Source organism: Papio anubis, chromosome 1 (genome assembly GCF_008728515.1).
Source record: "Papio anubis isolate 15944 chromosome 1, Panubis1.0, whole genome shotgun sequence".
Taxonomy (NCBI): domain Eukaryota; kingdom Metazoa; phylum Chordata; class Mammalia; order Primates; family Cercopithecidae; genus Papio; species Papio anubis.
In genome coordinates this window covers 34,986,378-35,012,262 of record NC_044976.1, presented here as the reverse complement: position 1 = coordinate 35,012,262, position 25,885 = coordinate 34,986,378, and the positions used below count along the sequence as shown (strand labels likewise).

Below are 25,885 nucleotides of genomic sequence, written 5' to 3'. Positions count from 1 at the left end.
GTGTGTTGGCAAAGCACACCCTCTTCCCGGTGAGTTCAGCAGCTCGCAGATGTGGAGAGGTTTTTCTTCAGGAGGGCGTAGGCCTCTGTTCTGTCTGTCTAGCCCAAAGACTTACTTGTAGTTTGCTGTGAGGACCAGTTTCCCCTCTTTCCCCCTAATTCAACCTCAGATCACTAAGAATTCTCTAAACTCCAATAACACATCCTCTGGGACAGAGCCAAGCATTTCATGAGAGCCTTCCAAGCACTGTGCCCTGTGCAGGCGCTCTCCCCTCTGTAGGGAGATTTAATCCAGCGCCATATTTCCCAGGAGCTGGATGGTGGTAAAATTAAAGATGTGGAAAACCTGAAGCTTCCCAGCTCCACTTGCCTACAGGTAATGATGAGGCCACAACAGTCACCACAACCCAAATATCACTGGTTCTGTGTCCTCTTGCACAATCCAGACTCCTCCAGCCCCAGTGAAGTCCAAGGGACAGGCCTCTTCTGCACTCAGAATCATCCTCCCATCTGAGGCCGAAGGTTTCAGAGCTCTTAGTGCTCAGCTCTTTTCCAGGAGAAGTTGTTATCAATAATAATAATAATAATATCAATAATAATAATGGACTGGGTGCAGTGGCTCATGCCTGTATTCCTAATACTTTAGGAGGCCAAGGTGAATGGATTGCTTGAGTCCAGGAGTTCGAGACCAGACTGAGCAACATGGTGAAACCCTATCTCTATAATAATAAAATAATAATATGAATAATGCTAATAACAACAGGATGCAGCTGAGTGACAATTCTAGGCCTGGCACTGTGCTTGGCTCTGAGCATGCCCAACTCACAGGATTCTCAGCATAAGCCTATACGCTAGAGATGCCATCCCCATATTACAGATGTGAAAAACCAAGGCTGAAAGAAGTGGAATTACTCGCCCACAATCACCCAGTAAGCAACAAAATGAGGGCTCGAGTCCGGGACCTCTGTTTCGTAGATGTAGGAAATGAACAAATGAATGAGTGAATCAGAAAACAGTCAATATCAATGCTGTTTACAGACACTGGGGAACTTCTATGCTTATGGAAAACAAACATCCAAACTTGATTGGGCCAAAACTGAGAATTACTAATTATAGTCACTCACAGGAACGACCTACCATTTATGCCTAATTGCAGCGCAGTCCAATAACAATTATGCACATCAATAAATGTGTCGGATTAACTTGGTTGTGAGTTTCATTTGATCACAGCCCTAAACTCTGCTTGTGGTTGCTCAGACCCGGGAGGCTATGGCCACGCTGCCTGGTCCCCCTGGTCACTTCCGGCTCAGTGCGGAGGACCACTGGTACCGGAAGGGAAGTGGAAGATGGGAGAGGAAGGAAATGTTTTCTCCTCCTTCCTCTGCTGCAGCGTGTCTGCACTGGCAGGCTCAGGGAAAGCAGTTTAGCAGGGGGTCTTTGCAGGGTGTGTGGAACATCACAAGCCTCCCCTCCCTTCCTCAATGCCAAAGGCAGCTTCCTAATTAGAACATCCATAACCCTCAGCATCTGCTCCAAGAGAATTCAGCTGCTCTAAGATGGAGAAGTCCATTAACTTTATTGCACAAAACGTCAGACGTGCTTTTAGACAGAGGATCGCTGCCAAGTGAGATAAACTGCCTGGACCTGCCAGAGGGACGGGCCAGAACTTCCTTCAGTCCCCAGCTGTGTCCCCTCCTCTCTCTGTCCAATGCCCTGGGTGGTACTGTATCACCCTGGGAGGCTGGAGCCAGGGAAATGGTGTCTTTCAAACGCAGGTGCAGCCTAAGCACCCAGCCTTCATAGGGCAAACCTGCAGCCTGGGGGATGCCCAGCACCAGACGGGCACCATCTGACTCCCAGAATGCATCGGGACTCCCATCCCATAGCCTGGCAACTCATTCCTACATCAGCAGGAGTTGGGAGAGCTGGTGTCTTTAGAAGCAGTAGAGCATGGTGGCTAAGATGGAATTTCATCTTTATCGCTTAGGAGTCGCTGTCTGACCTTGCAAAAGTGCCTTAACATCCTGGGCGACTCCATAAAATGGGCTGAGTACCCCCCACCTGTAGGAGGATGAAATGAGAAGATGCCTGGAATTTATAGTGCAGTGCCTGATGCATAGTGAGGGCTCCGTAAACGAGAGCACCCTGCCCAAGTCTCCAGTGTGGAAATGGAGGGGGAACAAAAATCCACCAGTGTGGGGGTGAGAGTAAACACCAGTTCGGATTCAAACAGCCCCAGGTTTTAACCTTAGCTCTACCATGTGACTTAACTCCCTAGGCCTTCGGTTTCCTCATCTGGAAAATGGGGTTGATATTCACTGTCCTCTTTACCTCACGGGAGAATCAAGAAGACATAGAAGGCTGTGGGGCCACTAAGGGATGTTCTGACATGCAGCGTTATGGCTCCCGTTACTGTGGCAGTCAACCTCACGTCTAGTGTTCCCTGGACACACCAATCCCAAGGCTGGCTGCTGGCTAGGCCTCCCTCAACTCCCTATCCTGGAACTCATCTCTGCCCAAGCACCTCTGCCACAGCCCTCCCACCTCCTCCTGGGTGGCCCAACTCCCTGTGGGGAGCAGCCCCAGACATCCCAGCCCTGATGGATGTCTCACCATGCAGGCCTCCCAGGCCTCTATTCTCAGATTCAGATCTCTTCATAATATGAATAATTAGAAGAAAGAATCAGAGAGGGAGGCAGCAGCCATAGCAGTCGACCCCAGTGATTTCCCAGCCTCGGGGAGAGCCCAATTCTGCTCCAATCCAGTTGCTGTAAATTCCCATCAAGCTAAGAAAATATAGTGCGATTTAGAAACACTGATACGGCAATAAAACACAGATCTCCAGCAAATGGAATTCGGCAACATCTAAAAATGGAGCCATACATTACTCGGCCTGAAAACTCCCTCTGGGGACATGATGCTGGGAGAAGTTAGGGCAGCTTTATGTTCAAGTTGATCTTTCCTTTCCAGATGAAGGCAGGGGCACCCACAGCAGGGCCTTTGGTATCCCTCTCAGGCCTCCCTCCATGGCCCAGAGAAGGGTCTGAGGAGGGCTCCCAAGTCAGAGAGGACCCATGGTCTGCCCTCCATCCTCCAGGGGCTGTTGGGGGGAGGGAGAGGATCTTCCTGTGCACCGTTTAGTCCTCATAAGTGGCCTTTGAGGGACATGTGGTTGTTTCCATTGATCAGAGGAGAATACTGATAAACAGAATGAGATTTGTTCAAGGTCACTCATGGGGAAGCGGTAAAAGCTGGATTTGGACTCATGCTTGTCTGTCTCTTTCTAGTCTACATGCCGTCTTATGCCCGGCTTAGGACTCAGCCCTTGACTTTGCAAAAGCTAAAACTAAGCCAAACAAGGTTGCTCTCTGCCTTCTGGGCAGGCAGTCTGACCCCTGGAGTGGGGACAAGACCATAGTCCACAAAGGGTTTCACCACTGCTTCCTGGGACCATTCTCCTGTTCCTGTAGCTCCACTCTATAACCCTGAAACAGGAAGAGGTCCCCTGATGCAGTCTCCTGCCTCCTCAACAGAAAGCAGGGCGTAGGGGGTCCTCGTGGGAAGGATGGAGCTGGAGAGCAGGAGGGCTTTGGATGAGTGGAGGGCAGACCCACGCGCCCATTCAACCTAACATCTCTACTTCTCCCTGGAGAGGATGGGGATGGGGCTCCATTCTCTCTCTGTCCTGGTACATACCTTCCTCCCTCCTCATCAGCATGTCAGGCTCCTTGCTAAACCCACCTGGCCAGGCTCCTTCCTGAACCCACCTGGCCAGGTTCCTTTCTGAACTCCCCTGGCCAGTCTCCTTGCTGAACCCATTCTATCCCATTCTTGCTCACGCCATGCACCCACATGGGGACACACACACCCCACCCAATACTCATTTCAACCTCTATGCATTTGCTTAGCCAGTCCCTCCTCCAGACTGTGAGCCCCACAGGAGCAGAAAGTGGTGTGCTTGTGGCTCATGACTGACTCCCACCTACTGGACTAAGCACAACTCAGGGATTGACTCCACTGACATTTGGAACACACTGAGGACCATTTTCACATGCTCCTGTGTATCCTACCAAGCTCTGGCACCAGGAGCCCAATAAGGGCAGAAAACCCAAGGTGGCCTCTTTGGAGTTTCTGTGTTAAGAATTACAGCTCAGGACCCAGGCCTGACTTCCAGCTCTGCCACCTGCTAGTTGTCTGACTTGTGGAAGTTACTTAATCCCTCTAAGCCTCAGTTTCCTCATCTGTAAAATGCAGTTAATAGGAGGTCCTGCCTGGAAGGCTGCTGCAAGGATCTAGTGAGATGATACATGGAAAGCACACAGCACAATACTTGGCACATAGCAAATGATCAATGAACAGCAATTGCATTAGTTAGCATAGGGCAGGCTATGCTGTGACAATGAGCCCCAGTGTCTTGGTGGCTTAACACTGCGATCTTTATTTCTCATGCACCTTGATTCCTCCATGGGTCAGCTGTCCTCCATTGTGAAAATCAGTGATTTAGGCTACTTTGATCTTGTGATTCCATCATCTTAACACGAGGCCTTCTCATAATTGCCTCAGCTGAGGAACAAACGGGCTGGAGAATGATATCAGTGCTTTTCGCTGCCTCAGCCTAGAAGCGACATACATTCCTTCCAGCCACATTTCAGAGGCCAGGGCTAGACATGTGACTCCACTTAGTTGAAAGTGGAAGTAGGAGTACATCCTCCCCGTGCCCAGGAGGGAGAAGACAGCCAGATCCTGTGATAAGGAGCACCAGTGATGTCTTCCTCCATACTTGTGGTTACTGGCCCTTTTCTGTACCCATGTCCACTTCGTTTTCCTGGACCCAGAGCCAACTCACACCCTGCTGGCAATTTTCCTATTTCCTCCTTCATTTCTGTCATGTCTCCTCCCAAAGAGCGGCAGAGGAAACGCAGGCCCCCGCTGCCCTTCAGCTGAAGCCCAGCTGTGGCCCAGGGGAAATAGCTCCTTACAGAAGACGGGCTGTTTCCGAAGCCCTCCCCTACCCTCCTCCAGCCCCTTTCCTCTGACTGAAGGACCGTCATCAACTCGGTGACAACCCAGAATTCAGGCCTCCAGCATCTGATTGCAATTGTGCCTCTGACTGTCAGGGATAAATGTCTGTTGTCTTAAGGAGGATCTGCGTTGATGGAGGTGTCAGCACAGGCAGTGGTGGTGGAACCAGGCTCCCTGTGAGATGTAATTTGTGGGCAAGTCATGTATGTCCAGCTCCTGCCAGAACTCGGGCCCCTGAAGGTGGGGTAGGGAAGACTGGGTGTGTGGGGGACAGATAGGTGCAGCTGCGTGGGGTGAAGGGCAGAGAACCAGAAGCCAGAAAGTGGAACCATCAGCCCAGAGGGGAAACTGTAGAGGACGCTGGGCAGTTGGGCAGGAGATAATGAGGGTCCCTGAAAGTGGAGTCTGGGAGGACTAACAGGCACAGGAACAAGAACATGGGGCCAGCAGGAGCTTTGGAAATTAGATTTGAACCCTGGCTCTACTACTCAACAGCTGTGTGACCTTGGATTCATTGCTCAACCTCTCTGAGCTTCATCAGTAAAGAAGTGCTCAGAAGCCCTGCCCTGTGAACTTATAAAAATGCAGTGAGGTGGATCTGAAATGTTCTTCCCCTTGAAGTTTGGCCCCCAGTGGGAAAGCCTGGTGGAGGAAGGCAGAGGCCCATTCTGGAGATGCTGGGCCACTGTAGTGGACAAAGGAGATTCCCCACCCAGACCCCTTTGATTGCATGGTGCACTTGTCTTTCCACTGCTGGGCATGTTGGCTGTTCATGGCTCCGAGTTGTCCCCTTCTCAGGCACCTTCTTACCCATGAGGTTAAGTTTTCCACCACCCAGAGCAGCACACAGCCTGTGACCTATGATGTGGCCAGAAAAAGACCGCCCCCTTTCCTTAAGATGGGACCAACTCTGTGATGATGCTTTGCCTGAAGCTACCGCCTGCCCAGATGAGACCTCATCCTTGCTCACTCAACTCTCGCCCCAGCCTTATCCTGATCCCTCACTCTCCTTCTGAAAGCAACACATCCCTTCAATACATTTTGGGCACCTAAGTCCCCTTCTCAGTCTCTGCTCTAGAGAACCTAAGACAGACACCAAGCAGGGTTCCAAGAAACGGAGTCTAAGGTTTAGGGGTAGCCCTGGAACCAGGCCATGACCTGGGGCTGGCCCAGGCTGAGTAGGCAGAGAGGCCTCACACCTAAACACTGAGCTTCTAGCCCTTGGGTGAACTTTGAACCCCTGCCTTGCGGGGAATGGCCCTGAGCTACTGTGAGTCAGGAGGGGCATTTGGTACCAGCTTCAGGGAGAGAGGTGCTGAGCAGAGAGGAGGAAATTCACAACTCTTTTTATTTCTGTTTATTGCTTTATTCATTGAAGTCTTATCCCCATGTACTTAAACAGGATTTGAGGAGCTTAAAACTAAATGCATTTAAAAGGGAATGATTGTAAAAGCAAAACAGTGCAAAAACCATGTCAAACGAGTGAAATATTTTTATTTCCTCGGAGGCTAGCTGGGATAATAAAGGCAGAGCTTCTTACATAGACCACCAGGAAATAGCATTGTCTGAAACAGGGTCCCTGAAGAGTCAACAGATCCCCACGATTCACTGGGAGCTTCTCCTGCAGTTAAAGGTCCCTCTAGGATACCCTCCCTGTCTACTCCCAGAACTATGTCCCCTGCCAGAGAATACGGGTACTACCCCCTGGCACTTTGCAGGGCCTTGGGAAGTCCCTTCTCTTTCTGAGCACTCAGAGCACTCCCTCTGCTCAGTGAAGGGGCTGAGCCTGAAGATCCCTGGAGCACTTTCCACCTCATATGTTCAAGGACTGCCTAAGAAAATTGACACTCAGCAGCTCCCAGGGCCTCAGGCAGGTGGAATGGGAATCCACATCCCTAGGCCCCAGCTGGGAGATGCAGGCACTAGGAGAGTCGGGAGGTGATGCACAAGGGCAAGGAGTGTGGGTGCAGGCTCCGTCTGGCCCAGGGATGAGGGAAGCACAGGGGAGAGGGATCCAGGCCAGAGGACAGAGGGGTAGCCTGCAAGCTCAGAAGAGGACCAGAATAACCAATGAGCCCATATCCCACCGGGAACGTTCACCCTGAGCTGGTGTTAGAGGTAAGAGAAAGGAGCAGGAGCAGAGGAACCACGCTGTCTTGGGCTGAGGGGGCCTGGGGCCAGGAAGTTTTGGGCTCTGGAGCTTGGTGTCCTCAGGATCTCAGGTGACTGTCTGTTACTGGTCCCTTACTAAGAGGCAGGTACTGCGCTAAACATCTGAGGTGCATTCTCCCATCTAATCCCCCCAACACCCTTTAACATAGATTTCATCATTTGCTTCATTTTAAAGTGAAGCAAGGGTTAAGATCCCGGCCCAAGGTCACCCAGCTGGTAGGAGACAGATCAGGCTACACTCTGGGTTACCTCTGATGTCAAGCCAGCACAGCTTGGCACCCTGTTTCAGCATCTCCCTCAGGGAGACTCATGGTGTTCCCAGTCCTTAGAGGTCCTTAAGAAAGTCAAGCCCTGCTTTATTAATGTCTCATTAATCTTAGATACCACATTTGTATTCTAATAAGAGCCTTCTGGAGCTAGGCCCTTTATCCTAAGGGCACTAATGGGGAAATGTAAGCACCGCATCAGGACTGGGATAGGGGAGGCTTTGGCAAGGTATGCCCTTTCAGTATCCATGGATGCCACCTGTTGTCAGCAGGGACCCCTAGCTGCTCTAGAACCCAGCCCTACCCCATCTCAAGATGCCCTGAGTATTTGCATCTCCCAGGACTCATGAGGCTGTCTCCAGGTCTGAGGGCGGCCGTCAGCGTTGGCAGCAAGCGCTCCTGTTGGCACAGGGGAAACATAAGCTGCATCTGCCACTTAAAAAGCATTTCTGAGAAGTGCAGAGGCGGCAAGAGTGTGCAGAATTGTCGGCGTGTGGGGATTAGCAGGCCGGCACGTTTCCTCCTGCAGGCAGCCCTGCTCCGCAGCGCTCAGAGACATAAGGCATTTCAGGAGAAGGATCATCCAGGCACGGAGCAGCCATTAAAAGGAAACCCAGGGAAGGCCATGGGAAAAGAGTGGCTGCTTTCTAGGAATTATAGGCTCCACACAAAAGGAGCAGGGTCCCTGAGGACCCAGAGTGACCAGTGCCCAGCTCGGGCTAGGGCTTGCCATCAGCAGCCAACTGCTCTAGTGGCATTTCGAGAGCCCCAGAGAAATTCTGCAGTTACCACCACACCAGCTTGTGAGGCTGATACTGCCATGATCTCCCTTCTACAGCTAGGGAAACTGAGGCTTAAATGAAAAGAAATCATTAAGAGTGTGGTTAGAACATGAGCGCTGGACCACACTGGTTCAAATCCCAGTTCTACCACCTTCTGGCTGTGTGTCCTTGGGTAATTCCCTTGTCCTCTCCGACCTTCAATTTTCTCACCCATAATGTGAGAGAAATAATAGTACTTCTTCTCCCAGATGTAACTATGGGAATTAGAAGAAAAATGAAGCTAAAGTGTCAGACTCGTAATAAATCCTCAATAAACAGTAGCTTTGATTATTATTAGATTATTCAGGTCAATTCAGTTCAATATTTATTGACTACTTGGTTGAATTTATTAAAGTATATTGTCAAAACAAGCCGGTTCTTCTCTCCCAGTTGATGACAATGTCGAACTCTGCCCTCTTCAGCCGGTTGTTCTGCCATTGGGTGGTTGCAGCTATTGGAACATATGAAACACGGGGAATGACCCAGCAATGCCATTATGGGGTATATACCCAGGAGAATATAAATCATTCCACCATAAAGACATAAAGACACACCCATGTGAATCTTCATCACAGCACTATTCATAATAGCAAAAACATGGAATCAACCTAGGTAACCCATGGGGTTGTGTTCTAAACCAGCTAGGGGTTCCTGCTGACAGGTGGCATCCATGGATACCGAAAGGCCTCACCTTGCCAAAGTCATAGGAGACGATGCTTCTCCTGAAATGCCTTATGTCCTGAGCACCACGGAGCAGGGCTGCCTGCAGGAGGAAATGTGCCAGCCTGCTAATCCCCACACGCTGACAATTCTGTGCACTCTTATCACCTCTGCACTTCTCGGAAATGCCCATCAGTGACAGACTGGATAAAGAAAATGTGGTACATATACACCATGGAATACTATGCAGCCATAAAAAGCGGAGCAAGATCATGTCCTCTGCAGGGACATGGATGGAGCTGGAGGTCATTATCCTCAGCAGACTAATACAGGAACAGAAAACCAAACATCGCATGTTCTCACTTACAAGTGGGAGCTAAATGATGAGAACTCATGAGCACAAAGAAGGGAACAACAGGCACTGGGGCCTACTTGAGGGTAAAGGGTGGGAGGAGGGAGAGGAACAGAAACGATAACTATTGGGTACTAAGCTTAGTACCTGGGTGATGAAATGATCTGTACAACAAATCCCCCACGACATGAGTTTACCTGTATAACAAATCTGCACATGTACCCTGAATATAAGTTAAAAACAAATAAATACATATAAATAAACGCAGGCAAGCTGAGCCACCCCAAAGGCACCTGCCCTCTTGCTTCATCCTTGGAAGAGGGATTGAGAGCTATCACACACGAGGCTCTGCCTGTGCTGGGCTATAGGGAGGTCTAAGTGGGAGAGGTCCCAAGGACTGAGGAAGCGGGAGGCTAGAAGACCAGATGTTGGAGGGGGACTTGGAGGAGCGAGAAACTGGAGGTGAGTGGTGCAGGTCGGAGTTTGGTAGTCAGCCTCAGGAGCTGAGAGATGGGAGGTGAGCATCAGGAATATGGCATCAGAGAGGAGACTCAAGGTGTCAAAGATGAGCGTGAACCCTGAGAGGTCAGGACTGCAGGTGAGAGTTGGAAGTTAGAGCCTAGATGGGACTCCTGGAGGTCAGCTGTTGGAGGAGAGGCTTGGCAGGTCAGAGTCAGAGGGAAGACGGTGGTGAGAAGCTGGGTGTGTTTCTCAGGAGGTGTGTTAGTTTCCTATTGCTGTTGTAACGGATTATCACAAATTTAGTGGCTTTAAAATAACACACAGTTTAACGACGTGGGATGTATTCCTTCCTCTAAAAAAAAAAAAAAAAAAGAAACACAAATTGATCTTATAATTCTGGAGACCAAAAGTCCAAAGTCAGCTTCATGGGGCTAAAGTCAAAGTGCTGGCATTCTGTATCTATTTCTGTCCCTCCTCTTCGCTTTTCTTCCCTTCCCCCTTCCCTTCCCTCCCCTTCTCTTTCCTTCCTCTTCCTTTCCCTCCCTCCCCTTCCCTTCTCCAGGATGATCCTGTGGTGTCCCTGGTGGATCCAGGCAGTGATGGGGCTGAACTGTTTGGCTTTGAATCAGTCCAGCCCCTGGAGAACACCATTGTAAAAGCACATTTCCTGCCACCTGTTATTCATAAACTCAAGATACATTTATTGAGCGCTGAACACTGAGCTCGGTGAAAAGGATCCAGCAGTGAGCTAGACAGAGGTGGTCCTGCCTTGGGAGACTTTGCGATCTGGCAGGACGCTCCCAGACCTGTGCCAGTGTTTGCAGGTGCGGGCTCAAACTGGCTCGTAAGAGTCCATGGTTAATTTTTCAAGAATGTGCAAACCAGCTGTTAAACACAGCTAGACACAGCTATTATTAAAAATTAAATTATATTAACTTACAGTTAAATAAATTGTATTGAAACAAAGGTAATGAACACTCAAAACTCATCATGTCTTAATTATTGTGCTATATTTCGCACTCGTTGATGCTCCCGTACGTTATTTATGTCTACTGAATCTGTATGGTGGAAATACCACAATGGTGCACTGTTGTGTATCTCTTCCCAGCTCCACTCGGTGGCACCAACCTTGGTACTTTGAAATTGTTAGTATTTACACCATGGAGCCTAGCAAATGCTACACATCATGCTTTGTTTTAGAGAGATATATATTTTATTTATTTATTTATTTATTTATTTATTTTTCAGATGGAGTCTTGCTCTGTCGCCCAGGTTGGAGTGCAATGGTGCAATCTCAGCTCACTGCAACCTCTGCCTCCCAGGTTCAAGCGTCTCTCCTGCCTCAGCCTCCCAAGTAGCTGGGATTACAGGCGCCTGCCACCACGCCTGGCTAATTTTTGTATTTTTAGTAGAGACAGGTTTTCACCATGTTGTCCAGGCTGGTCTCAAACTCCTGGCCTCAGGTGATCCACCCGCCTCAGCCTCCCAAAGTGCTGGTATTACAGGCATGAGCCACTGCGCCCAGCCACATCATGCTTTTTTTTTCTTTCTCTTTTTCTTTCTTTTTTTTTTTTTTTGAGAGCCAGTTACTAAACATGTGTAGCACACTACTGCCTGTTCCCCACTGCATAGTCCAGGTCATCCTGAATCTTGATTGTCTTAGCTTTCAGCTGGAAGTTGTTTCAATGGAGTTGGAGTGGAAGGTAGGTCCTTGTCGGGGAACATTCAGAACCTCTTGTTCCTCCTCAGAGGCCTGTGGGTGAGTGTACAGGCATGCAGGCCCTCAGTTCTCCGTCTCCCAGGCAGGGGCCACTTCTCTGAGGTTCCAGCCTTACCTCCTCCAAATAAAATATAAGCCTGGCTGCTGCATCAGAAAACAGCTGTTCCCACAAAGCTTGCAGGGCTTAATTCCGATTATAGACACAGCTGGACCACAGTTCACATGCCAACATGTAACTAACTTTCACTTTACTCACATTCTCAGGAAAATTGATGATTTTCTGCCGTTTTATTACACTTGATGATAATTTAAAAGGCAGGTTTAGTGCATCCATAAAACTGACTTTGCAACAAGCTTGTGATGTTACAAAAATATATTTGGCCGGGGCCTATTGTTTGGAGTTATAAAACAGAAGCCAGGAAGGGCTTTCCAAAGGGGCTGTTCATACCAGCATCCTTTGCCTCCGAACCCCAGCCCATCATTGTCCCACTTCTGGGAGGTAGTGAGCTGGCCTGGGTCTTTTTCCTGCACATGCCCACCTCAGTCAGACTGAGTAGGATGATCTCTGCCTCCATCCCTGACAATGCTCACTAACCACTGACACTGGGAATCATCACCCAAGTTCTGGGGCAGGCATGCACCGAACACACTGCTGGGGCCCTCCAAGGGCAGTGCTGGCTTCCGAAAGGGAATTTATAGCCGGCTAATCAAAGCTTAATTACAGCAGCTCAGCGGGTTCCAGCAGGAACTCAGGCCGAAATGGTTTTGCTAGGAAACTTTTTATGAGCTTAAGCAGAAGCAGCAAATTAGCAGGAATGAGAAGAAAATCATCCTCCCTTAACCATGTCCCTGAGCTGGGAATCTGCAGTGTCACCTTGCAGAGTGCAGTTCTGGGTGGCCCAAGAGGTGAAGACGGGGGTGTGGGAGCAGCCTGGGTGTGGTCCCCTGTTGTCCATGGGCTGGAGCTGCATGACTTATGCTCCCTGAACCCCCCCCACCCCGCCCGCACACACTGCGGTGAGGATCAGGAGGCAGCCTCACATCTCTTCTCACCTCTCACCTCTTCTCCATCTCTACTGCCCCCCGCATGGCTAAAGGACATCACACAACCTCGTGCAACCATGTGGTCTGGAGAGTCTCCTCATTCTTAGACATCTACCTCATCTGAACTCTCAGTTCCTCCTGAGTGCATCTGATCCATAAACTCTTCCACCTCTCCTCTTCCATATTTTAAAATTTCTTTCCTCTTCACCAATCTGCATTCCACCACTCAACTAACTCCTTATCTCTTGTTCAGCCAAGGACCTGCCTTCCAATTCCCCTCCCACTCCCCTGCAGAAAAACAGCCTCCAAGTATTATCAGGAACATCTCCAAATCCCACTCCTCTACACCTTTGCACCCACATTTTCCTGCATCCACATCCCACTTTCTTCCTCCCTCGCTTCTCTGAGGAAAAGCAACTTTGTAATCATTGAAAGGCACACAAAACCTGGGTTTGAATCTTGTCATTGCCACTAATTAAAATGTACTTTCTTAGGCAAATAATGTAGCCTCTCTGAGCCTCAGCGTCCTTATCTATAAAATGGAAATAAGAAAATCAGTAATATGAGGTGGCAGTAAGCCATTCCATTAGCTAATCTATGTGCCGTTAAACACCACACTTGCACATTGTAACACTCAAGAAATGATAGGTATTATATTTATTTGTAAAATGGACAGCAGAAATCCACGGAGTTTACAGCTGCCCCCTAAAAAGAGGATCTGGTTTCTAGAAAGATGAATGAGAGTTTTCAGATCCCTATGTCTATTATCAGTGGTCATACCCAAAAGGGGCTGGCTCTGCATGAGGAGAGAGTCCAAGGGAGAGATTGTATGAGGCCAGCAAGGAAGAAGAAGAAACAGAAACTGGGGCCTTGGGACAGCAGGGAGCCTAGGGCTGGCCAGTGCAGGAGCTTCCTGCAGAGACTGGAAGACAGAGCAGAGCTCCCAGGGGTAGAGAGCAGGCACGGGGGTGTACAGGGCTGATTTCAATTGTCAGTGAAAGTAGGCTTCTGGAATTCATCATTTTATTCACAAATTAAGAAAGGACCAAAACATGCTTTGTGCTGTTCTAGCCCACGTAGATGCTTTCTTTCAACTTTATGAACTTCTCTAACAATGAATAAAACCACTCTGGCATGACAGGCGCCTGTATTATTCTGTGTGGATTCCTTATTCCTAATGTCATCAATTACAATAATCAGATCACTGTAACACCGGGTTGGAGCAGGGCCGTTGCTGAGGGGCAGGCAAGCGAGACCGCGGCTGTTCAGAACCGCTCGCTCGTGTTTCTAAGGCACTGAAAGACGACTGGAAAATGTGATTGCCCTTAAGTTTTAAATTACCTGCAATCATTAAAATAATCTAGTTCATATTCATAAAGCTGTGATTATATTTTACATACCCAGTAAACACTTTATGAGAAAAACCCACAATTCTGCAGTGAAATAGAGAGGCTAGATCTGATGGAGTCAAAATGCGAAGACGTGTTGGCGTGAAATCGGCCCAAAACACTGAGGTGGGGGTTGAACATTGACCATGGAACATGTTCCCTTCCTCTGTGGTGGGCGGTGGGCTGAGTTTTTGAAAGGTTATTAGACAGATGAGGAACAGAAGAGACAAGGGGGAAGGGAAAATAGCCCAATTCCAGTATTTCCAGAGTTTTCCGAGGCCCATAGGTATCTCTTGGCTACCTCCATCCATCCCACCGGACAACAGCGGTGAAAGGTCATGGTGCCCTAAACTCAGCACCATCATGTGCACCCTGGGACCCCTGGAGGAAGAATGCCTCTTACTCTTGTTTGATAGATGGGGAAATTGAGTCTCAGAGAGGTTAAGCGATTTTCCTAAGATCGCACAGTAAGTGGGGAAGTCAGACACCACCCCAAGGTCTGTGTGACTCCAAAGCCCACACCCCACATTTGTTGAGGCCTCTTGTCCAAGGACACATGGTAGTGAATGGCAGACTGGTGCTCTCCTGGCTGGGTAACATGTGGGGCCTCACCTCCCAGCCTCTTCCAGATCCAGGTGCTTCTTACTGTGCCTTTCAGTTACTTTTTACTGTGACATGATCCAGTCACCCCCAGCATTCAGTGGAGCGCCCCAGGTGAAGCATTGAGGGCAACGCCCACTGGACACCGCGTCCTGAAGCAAAGCATTTTGCAAAAACCCTGACTTGAAAAAATATATATATACCACCCATTTCCTTTTTTACCAAGATACATTTTTGACACCAACGAGGCTTAAGAAAGCCCAATATAACATCCCTCTCTTCCCACCAGAATCAGACAAATGGAGATCAAAACTCCAGCTTCGGTGCACAGGAGAACACAGAACCTCTTCCCCGAAACTACAGATCTGCCTCGCCCAGGCAGAGCCCACTCAGCTAGTGAAAAAAGATGCACGGAACCTTTCTGCAGGCAGGCAGAACCCAGAGAGAGGAGGGTCGGGAGCTGAGCATGCTCAGTGCCTTCACCCGAACCCACCAATCAAAGGAGTTCCTCCTCTTCCCAAGGGGAGGCGGGGGTGAGCAAGTGAAGAGCTAGGTCTGGGAGATGTTTCAGTGGAAATGCTTCTCCCTACAAACCAGAGCAGTGGTAAATGATCACTCCTCCTGCCCCACAAACAATAAAGACTCTTTAGATAAAGAGAGAAAATCATTTCTAATCCTTTGGCTCTTCACTCTTCCCTTTTGCGAGTTCCTTTGGCTGCCTTGCACATTTGATATTATTGCATCAGTCATTGGGCACTGATGCCATTCAGTGCCAGCTGTGTTGGGGATCTCCCAGAGCTGCTCAGTAACCATTGTGGCCATATCCACTGGGTGGGAGAGGTTCCATGGGGCAGGATCCCATCAATGAAGAACGCTCCACTCCTTACTGATGAGCTGAGGGCTGCTTCCAGATGAGTCATCACGAATAATTCTACAGCCACCATGGTGTACATATACCCTTTAGCCTGGCCTCAGCCATTCTTCCCCAGGTGTGCTGTCTACCCAGACTCCCACAAAGTCCTAGGATGACTGCGGTTGGGAAATATACAAAGGACCCAAGGAAACCCCATCCCCTTAAAGTTATAGAGACAGAGGTGACTTTTTCAGGTGTGCACTCTGAGGACCTTAGCAAATAGTAGGCATTTGTGGGAAGGGGCCAGGGCTCCACTGGGCATAAAATGGCCAGCACTTTAAGTAGCTTCTGTCTGCCCCACAGTAGTTCCAGAGTCACTCAAGCAATCTTCTCACTCATTAGGCATCGCTCCACATACCTGCAGCCTGCTGTGAGATCCAGGGACCCCGGAGTTGGCATCCCACAGCCCCAGAAGGTGGACAGGGCAAATGACACCCGGTGCTATGGTTTGAATGAAGATGTCCCCCCAAAATTCATGTGTTGAAACGTAATCACCAGTGTGACAGTGTTAAGAGGTGGGGCCTTTAGGAAGATGATTAGGTCCTGAGGCCAGAGCCCTCATGAATGGGATTAAGCCCCTTACAGAAGACGCGTCACTCAGCGTCTCTTGGCCTTCTGCCTTCCACAATGTGGATGTGAGAGCACAGTGCCATCTCCAGAGCAGAGAGCAGCCCTCCCCATTCAACAAGGCCGGCACCTCAGCGTCTCACTCTGGGACCCACGCAGACAGAGCACAGCCACCATCTGGATCATTGCTGGTCCCTGTGCAGAGGGAAGGAGAGCTTGGTGAATCGCTCCCTGGTTCTTAAAGATTAACCTACCACGTCCAGTCCTACTTCCCTGGCCAAAACAAGTCATGTGATCACCCCCACCTTCCGGGACTGAGCAAGTTCAAGACTACTCTGTGCCCAAGAGAACTGGAAAGATCTGGTGGGTAACACTGCCAGGCCACACATCCAGCCCCCCCACCCACCCTGCACCTGGCTCTGTATTGGTATTGAGCAGAGACATGAAGCCCAGACTGCTTTCTAGAACTGTGCTGTCCGATGCGGTAGCCAGCTGTGCCTACTGAGCGCTTGAAATGTGGCTAGTGCAAATTCAAATGTGCTCTAAACATAAAATCACACACCCAATTTCAAAGACTTGGCATAACAAAAAGAATGTAAAATAGCTCGTTTATGCCTTTTCATTTTGATTACATATTGAGATGACATTTGGGATCTATGAGGTTAAGTAAAGTATGTTATTAAATTTAATCGTACCTGTTCCTTTTTTTTTTTTTTTTTTGAGACAGAGTTTCGCTCTTATCACCCAGCCTGGAGTGCAATGGCGCAATCTCGGCTCACTGCAACCTCTGCTACCTAGGTTCAAGCAATTCTTCTGCCTCAGCCACCTGCGTAGCTGGGATTACAGTTGCTGGCTACCACGCCCGGCTAATCTTTGTATTTTTAGTAAAGACTGGGTTTCACCATGTTGGCCAGACTGGTCTCAAACTCTTGACCTCAGGTGGTCCACCCACCTCGGCCTCCCAAAGTGCTGGGATTACAGGCGTGAGCCATCAAGCCTGGTCTATTCCCTTTTTTGATGTGGCTACTAGAAAATTTTAAAATTGCATTTGGGGCTCACATTAGATTTCTATTAGACAGCGCTGTTCCAACACCTCTGATCCCGGCCAAGAGTGAGACAGAGCTTGCAAATGAAATCAAGTGGATCCAGCCGTGAGTCCAGCAGTCACTGGGGGTGGGAGTGGGGTCCTCTCAGACTCAGCATCTGCCCAGCCACAACTTTGACTCCTTGACAAAAACCTCGTGAGCCCTCCCTGAAGATGGAGCCACTGCCTCCACCCTGGGCTGGGACCTCACTTTCTGCTCTCCCTGGGGGCCCCCTTACTGCATGACACAGGCAAGCCATGGGGTATGGCAAGGAGCATCTCTGCCACAGTCTGATGCCCAAGGAACTGCAGCCAAGAAGGCGCAATTGCCTGCGGAGAAGTGTTAATAAATATTTACCGAGCCCTTTGACAGTGCCAAGAGAGACTACAAATCAGTCCCAGCAGGCGCCGAAACGAGTCTCCTGAGGCTGGCAGTCAGAGGCGCCACCACACAGGGCCGGAAGCCCACTGACCTCCGGCTGCTTGTACCTACCCTGAGTGGCCCAGGCAGCCCCGTTTACAGAAGCTGTGAAAGAGGACAATCTCTCACTATTGATTTTGTGCCTCTCCCTGCGACCGCCGCCCTGGGTAACTCACAACGTATGGATTTTTCTATAAACCCTAAATTAATATCTGCAGCAGGTGGGAATATACTGCTGCCCAATGCGGTGAAGCCTCCTGGCCCCACTGGGCTGAGGACTGGAGGACACACAGCCTGTGACTGTCCATCCTGTGCCTGGGTCCACAGGCTGACCTCTGCTTTTAGCAGTCAGCAGGCTGGGGGCGTGGAGGCTGGCCTGCTGGGCTGTGCATCCAACCCCCAGCCCCCAGCTGGGATTCTTGTGTTCTCTGTGTTTGAATGGGGCTGTGCATACAGGAGTTGTGAATGCAAATCACCTCAGGGCCCTCCATTCATTAAGGAGAGACTCTCTGCGATGGCAAGGAAAGAGCGGGGACTTGGCATTTACCGAACTTCAGTTTACTCCCAGCTCCACCTCCAGCCTGCAGTGTGGCTTTGGAAAGTTACTTCATAACCTCTCTGTGCCTCTGTTTCCCATCAGTAAAATGGGAATAATATCATATTAACATAACATTACTCCCAGCTCCACCCCCAACCTGCAGTGTGGCTTTGGAAAGTTACTTCATAACCTCTCTGTGCCTCTGTTTCCCATCAGTAAAATGGGAATAATATCATTTATTCCCATCAGTAAAATGGGAATAATATCATATTAACATAACATTACTCCCAGCTCCACCCCCAGCCTGCAGTGTGGCTTTGGAAAGTTAGTTCATAACCTCTCTGTGCCTCTGTTTCCCATCAGTAAAATGGGAATGATATCATATTAACATGACAAGGTTGATGTCAGGATCATTTACTTGCACAGCAAATGCAAAACAAGATCATTTCACTTGAGTAAGAGCTATGAAAGAAATAAGCAAGGTGACTTTGGTAGACTCCTTGAGGTAGGGTGGTCAGAGGGGGTGTCCCTAAAGAGGTGACATTTGGGCATAGAGCTGAAGGGTGGGAAGGCACCAGCCACACCAAGAGCTGGGGAGAGGGAACAGCTAGTGCAAAAGCCCAGAGGAGGGTAAAAATAAAGGAAATCTGACTACGGAAATGTACACAGCATTTTCGCCTGCAGGGAGCAGAAGCCCAGGGGTGTGAAGTTCCCACTTTCGCTCTGAGGGGAGGGACACCTGCTAGGGCAGTGGGTAGAAGTGGGGGATGACAGAAGAGAGAGGGAGAGTCCAGTCTTACAGATCTCCAGCCCCCATCTTCTGGGTCCGGTCACAGACCGGCTGGGAGCCCTGTCTCCTGAGCAGGGAGACAGAGAAGCAAGGCACTGCCCTGGGGGTGGAGAGAGAGAGCTCAAGCCAAGTAAACGTTTGCTGCAAATGCTTCTAATCCTATTGCCTTTAATAAAACTGCTAATTGGGTTTGGAAGTCTCCTCAGAGCCTGGCTGAGCCAGTGGGTTGCTTAGCTCCTTTCCAATCCTTCCCCACCCAAGATATCTCCTCTGCTTCCATGAATTAATTCAACCCAATATTTCAGGGTATACAGAGGGAGGAGACTGTGTTATGCGTATCTATCTATCATTCATTCACTCACATTTATATTTAGTGAGCATCTACTATGAACTAGATGTTGCCCAGGCTGCTGGGGATACAGCAGCAAATCAAAGAGACAAAACTCCCTGCCGTGGGGGAACTTCCGTGCTAGAGGGAGGAGCTAGGCCAACAGTGTGTAAACGGGGTGGTAAGTGCCTAGGGTGAAAACAACCAGGGCAGCAGGATGGGAAATGGAGAGGAGGGTTGTAATTGTAGATCAGGTGGCTGGGAAAGGCTTTGTGGAGTTGGGGACATGTGGTGAAGAGCGGCATCCACCAAAGAAGATAGTGGGTGGACATCTGGGGAAAGGTCTTCCAGATAGAGGGGACAGCCAGTGCAAAGACCCTGACATAAGAGTGAGCATGGCATGTTTGGGGAACAGCAAAGAGGCCAGTGTGGCTACAGCAGAGTGAGTCAGGGGAGAGGATTGGAAATGAAGCCAGAGAGGTGATAATATCTCACAAAAGCCCTTCTACCATACCTCAAGGTACATACCATCAGCCCCCTTTCACAGATGAGGCATGGGAGGATTGAGGGAAAGAAGTGCTTAGCCCATGCTCAGGTTGCAGTATGCTCAGAGTCTGGGTTTAAGCACTTGTCTCTATGAGCACATGTCTCTGTGACATCACTGGGTGTCATCAACAGGGAGGGACAAGAGCAGGGATGCCTCCCTCACCACCCAGTGGCTCCAAGTATCAGCCAGTTGATATTGTTCTAGTATCATCCTACTTCATAGAGGCAGAAAATGGTGAAGTCAATTGTCTGAGGCTATGCTGCCAGAGAGTTGGGCTTCAAACACAGATCTGTCTGACTTCAGTGCTCACACTCACACCAGATTGCCGCACTGGTTGATCCCTGCATTTTGACGAGACAGGCACTCAGCCCAGGAAGAGGGGGCTAGTAGGAACAGAGCAAGGCACAGATCCCAGCCTCCTGGGATGTGGCCTGGGATTCCATCCATCCATCCATCCATCCATCCATCCATCCATCCATCCATATTTCTGTTCATCCATTTATCTATTCACCAATCCATTCATCCATCTATACTTTAGTCCATCAACCTATCCATCCATTCATCTACATTTTTGTCCATCCATCTATCCATCCATTCATCTACATTTTTGTACAACCGTCCATTCATCCAGTCAGTCAGCCTCCTATCCACGAACATGTTTGTCTGGCTGTGTACTGGGAACCTGTGCATGGGCCACAAGCAAAAGTTTTCCCTGTAGCTCATGGGGCTGGCAATGAGGCTGACCCTTTGGCTCACCTCCCTGCCACATTCCACACTCCAGAGCCCACCAGGCAGCCTTACCCACCAGATGCCCGTCAGAACGACACATCCTGGGACTTCTTGTCATTTCCTGTCCAAGATTCCATTATGAGGTGTGATTGCTGAAGTAATAGACAGATAACGGATCAGTCCGAGCCCCGCCTGGCGCACCGGGCAGCTGCCGGGTTTTTCCCATTAGCCACAGGGCTTGACGGACAGTAATGGATTTCATACTGATGCTGGAGCCTGCGGCGGATAATTCCGTGATAACAGTTTATCACCCACCGACGGGAGGTAATGGGTAATCACCAGGAAGAAAGCAAACCCATCAGTGAGCCCTGGCCTCCGCCCAGCCTGGCTCTACCTTTGTTGTGCCAACTGCCACTTTCCAACTCGAGGGCCAACTCCTGTCTGTGTCCTGAAGGATGGCAGAGATGCTGGTCCACTGCGCATGTATGTGTCCAGGCCAAGCCTGGCTGGGGTGCCCAAGGACTGTTTGCAAAGACTCTCACAAGAGATTCTTTTTTCTCTTTCAGCAAGCCCCAGCCACCTTCCTTCCCACTGAGACTTGCAGCAAACTTGGGAGAAGACAAAGTGAGGGTTTCAAGGACAAAGCAACCAGTACATCCTCTAGTCCAGTCCTCCTATGCACAGCCCCAGGCTCCAGGCCAGGATATCAGAGGGAGACTTTGGCCACAGTGTGTGTGCCCCGGCTGTGTTCTCTGCATCCTAGAAAGCACTCACTGGATCCAGGGTGGTGATGACCCCCTGCCACCACCTTCCGTCTCCTTGGGGGGTCCCCTGCCCCCATCCTCACCTTCATAAACACTTGAGTATGCCATCTGTCCCTCACCAGGACTTCCCCAATAGACACTGTCTCTTCCAAATCTGCAGAAAAAAATAAAATAAAATGAATGGATACAATTTCCTCCCATTTCAGAATGGTCCCCTTTTTAATTTTGTTTTAAACATCCAGGTCCTCCTTGTCTCTCACTGCTCAGAGAGAATAAAACAAATCAATGAGCACCAAATGATGATTAGTGAGAAACTTACATTGGGCTCTTCTTGTTCAGTTCTGCCTGGGGTTTCCTTGAACTTGTGTCCTTGGCACGACTGGGATTTCCCAGTTTTTTAGAGGGTGTACATCTCATTAAATTGAACATTTCTAAGTCACTTCAACTAAAAATTCCCGAATTATAACCCCAGTTTCCTTTGCAGAATTTGTATCATTGGAATTTTAGCAGTTTCTGTGGGTTCCCAAGACCCTCCCCACAAAGAACCAGGTCTAGAATCTCAGATCTGGGCATGGGGGCGCGGAAGTGCTGCAGTCATTGGCTGTAGACAAGAAGCTCCCTTCTAAAGACCAAAGGAGGGCCCAGGAAGTGCTGCCTATGCTCAGGGGATGTGAGGAGCCTGGGCCCAGGGGATGTGTGCTCACAGGCAGGTGCAGCTGCACTGGCCTTGAAGGATGGATAGAAAGGAGGCCTCTTTGTTGAGGGCACCACGGGAGCTTATTAAATATGGATTATGTGCCAAACACCTTTTCAAGTCCTCTACAAACCGTGCCTAATTTAATCCTGACACCATTCTAGGAAGGCAGTTCTAATGATCAATATCACCCCTTTTTCACAGATGAGGAAACTGAGGTACAGTGATGTTAGCTAACTGCCCTCAGTCATACAGCTAATCAGCAGAGGAGCCAGGACTCAAAGCCAGGCAGTCTGGGTCCAGAACCTGTGTCCTAACCACGACACTATGCTGCTTCTCCCAAGCAGCCGTGGCCACTTGAGGCCCTGCTGGGACATTCACAGCCCTGACCAGACTGTGGGCCCGGCTTCCTCTTAACAGTAGAGTTTTTCAGGGAGTGGTGGCTGGAGCTGCCTTGTTCGGCTTCCAAGAGCTGACTGCACACTTCCCCACCCAATTCTGTGTTCAGTGATGTCAGGTAAGCAGCTTCAAATCAGCCATGGTGAGCAGGCATGTTTGCTTAGATGAGCAAACACCACAAAGCAGGGCTTTTCCCCCTCTGGAGAGCCGGCTGTTACCTGTTTGCCAGCACAGCACCAGTTCCTGGGGCTGGGGAGATGACAGATTCTGTGCAGGTCAGTGAACACACAAAGGAGGGAGTGGGTAAATGTGTTGGCCCCAAGCTCAGTCAGGACTGTCTTTATTCATCACGGAGGTAACGCTTGAGCCAAAATCTCATTCAGTTATGCACTCATTCACTCACTCGCTCATTCAACATGTTTATTTAGCACCAAGGTGGGCACCGAGAAGACAGAGACAGGTGCAAGGGGAGCCACAGACCTGGGAACAGGCAGTAGCCATGCAGCCTGCTCCGTGGGCTGTGGTGGATGAGGACAAGGAGGTGCTCCCACGGGAGGTGCTCCCCCGGGAGGTGCCCAGGAGGGCAAGGTGTCTGGGGCAGCATTCCAGGCAGAGAGGCCTTTGATCTCCACACTGCAGACAATGCGGTCTCTTTCCATGTAAATCTGATCATGCCCCTGCCTGGAGCCTGGAAGAGCTTCCCATTGTTCTTGGGTTCAAAGACTGAGATGGACTGGATGCTGAGGAAGCCCAGCCTCCTGCCCACCCCCGCACCGCTTCCTCTTGGCCTCACCCCATTTCCCATTCCCAAACACACAGGCCTTCTCCTGGGTGTGCAAGGGTACCAGGCTTCCTCGCCTTAGGGCAAGTGCCCAGTGTTCCCTTTGCTTGGAATGTCATGTGTGCACACACGCACATGCACACAATACACACTTGCGAGCACACACACACACTCTCTCTCTCAACTCATTCCCCCTCACCTGGCTGACTCCCCATTGCCCTTCAAATCTCAACTCAAATGCCATTTCCTCTGGAGCCTCCTCTGACCCTTCTGTGTCCCCCAGCCCTGCCAGCCACACTGAGCCCCTACATGCTCCCAACACTGTACAGTTCTCTGTGAACACACTGCAGAATCTGGGACTGAACATCCATTTGTGTGATTATTTGGCCAATATCTGTCACCCATTCCTAAACCAAAAGTTCCAGAGGGCAGAGCCTTTGTCTCCTTTGTGCCTAGAACAGTGCCCAGCCACAGTAGGTGCTCCATAATTATTAGACAGATGAATGAATGAATGCAGTGGCACACACAGGCACAGGTAAAAGCATGAGATGTGTGAAGGAACTTCAGGTGGCTCCCTGCAGCTGGAGCCCGCGGCACAGTGAGGAGAAGTAGAGGGGAGGCTGTGGAAGGAGGGGCTCAGGTCCATCCTTCCTAGGGGACAGGCAGAGTGAATCCTCACACCTGCTCCTGTTCTTTAACTCTTGAGGGCCCAGCACAATGAGGAGGAGGATGGGGACAGACAGACAGACAAGGGCTAGCCCAACTGCCTTGGAGAGGCCAGTAGCTGAGCTGGAGGAAGGCCACCACCCCCTCCCCCAACCCGTCCCCACCCCTGCTGGGCTGAGCACCAAGACTAATTAAACTGGATTTGCTCAGCCAGGCCCTGGAGGGGGCAGCTCCAAGCACTCCAGATGGGCTCTGTTTGTCAATTTGAAAACTAATCTCTGACTATTTAAACAGCAGCTTATCTGGGCCCAGACCAGGATTAGCATTTGACACCTTGGCTGAAGAGGGTGGGTGGCACTCCCCAGGTGTTAGGAAAGGATTTGAGGGCGAATTTCTTTCTAGAAAGAAGAGCTCAGAGCTTCTGCTCCCAGCCCACCAGCCCTGAAGGCAACCCCAGGACTGACCAGTAACTTGCTCAGCAGGGGCCTCTCCCCCAGCTTTCCTTACCTCCGGGGTACACTCCTGTCCTGGAGCCACCAGAAGCTGGAAAAATCAAGAAAAGGTTCTTCCCTGGACCTTCTGGAAAGGATAGAGCCCTGCAGTCACCTAAATGCTGGAGCTGTGCCTTCTGGAACTATGACAGAATAGATTTCTTTCTTAAGCCAGCAGTTTAGAGTAATTTGTGATGCCAGCTCTAGGAAATAAACTCAAGCCCTCTACTAGTCCTGACCTCAGAACCAGCTAGGTGACAACCAGGGAAGAGTGATGTCTCAGAAGCAAGCAGAGATGTCTGGGGCTCAGGCCTTGGGCTTCTCTCTCCACTCTCTCTCCCTAGATAAGCTCATCGAGGACAAAGCAGTGCTAGATGCCTTCTGTAAACTGAGGATGCACGAATGTGGGTCTCCAGCCATACCCCTGTCTCCCAACGCGAAATTCACATATACAACTCCCTGCTAGGCATTCCATTGGCCTGAGAGGCACCCCAAATTGTATACAACCTAAATGAAACTCAGGCTTCCCTTGAGACCCATCTCCTCTCCCACCTCCGCATCTCACTAAGCAGCACCCAGCAGCTCAGGCCAAAGCCATTGCCTGCTTTCCCTCATGCCTCATATCCAGGTCCTTGGCAAATCCCACTGGTTCGACCTTGAAACTATATCCAAAAACCAACCCCTTCCCCACTATGATTGCTCCTGTCCCAGCCCCAGCAACCATCATCTGCCTGGACGGCTGGCGTGGCTTCCGGCTTCCACACTCCACCCGCTGTCCACCACCCACGGCAGCCAGCGGGAGCCTGCTAAAGCGTGACTCAGACTGCGCCACCCCCTTCTTAAAAAGCCTTCAGTACTGCAATGAACATACGCATGCACGTATCCTTATAACAGAATGATTTCTATTCCTTTGGGTATACAGCCAGTAATGGAATTGCCGGGTCAAATGATATTTCTGCCTCTGGGTCTTTGAGGAATCGCCACACTGTCTACTGCAATGGTTGAACGAATTTACACTCTTACCCATAGTGTAATAGCGTTCCTATTTCTCTGCAGCTTTTCTCTGCCAGCACCTGTTGTTTCTTGACTTTTTAATAATCTCCATTCTGACTGGCGTGAGATGCTATCTCATTGTGGGTGTGATTTGCATTTCTCTGATGATCAGTGATATTGAGTTTTTTTCATATGTTTGTTGGTCACATGTATGTCTTCTTTTGAGAAGTGTCTATTCATGTCCTTTGCCCACTTTTTAATGGAGTTGCTTGTTTTCTTGTAAATTTGTTCAAGGTCCCTGTAGACTCACAATAGCAACGACATGGAATCAACCCAAATGCCCATCGATGATAGACTGGATAAAGAAAACGTGGCACATATACACCAAGGAATACTATGCAGTTATTAAAAGGATCAAGATCATGTCCTTGGAACTGAGAGGCATTATCCTCAGCAAACTAACACAGGAACAGAAAACCAAACAGCGCATGTTCTCACTTATAAGTGGGAGCTGAGTGACGAGGCCACATGGACACATGGCAGGGGACACACACTGGGGCCTGTTGCATGGTGGGGAGAGAGAGCATCAGGAAGAATAGCTAATGGATGGTGGGCTTGAATACCTAGGTGACAGGATGATCTGTGCAGCAAACCACCACATGTTCAGCTATGTA

At 49.8% G+C, this 25,885-nt stretch overlaps 1 long non-coding RNA gene across 1 annotated transcript; it reads right to left on the bottom strand.

Moving 5' to 3' along the window:
- Positions 1-13,882: 13,882 nt before the first annotated feature.
- On the bottom strand, positions 13,883-20,199 carry LOC108586402. The gene is made up of 2 exons (XR_001903690.3): positions 19,676-20,199; positions 13,883-16,181 (listed from the first exon to the last, which is right to left on the bottom strand). It is a non-coding gene; the product is annotated as an uncharacterized LOC108586402 (long non-coding RNA).
- Positions 20,200-25,885: the final 5,686 nt, after the last annotated feature.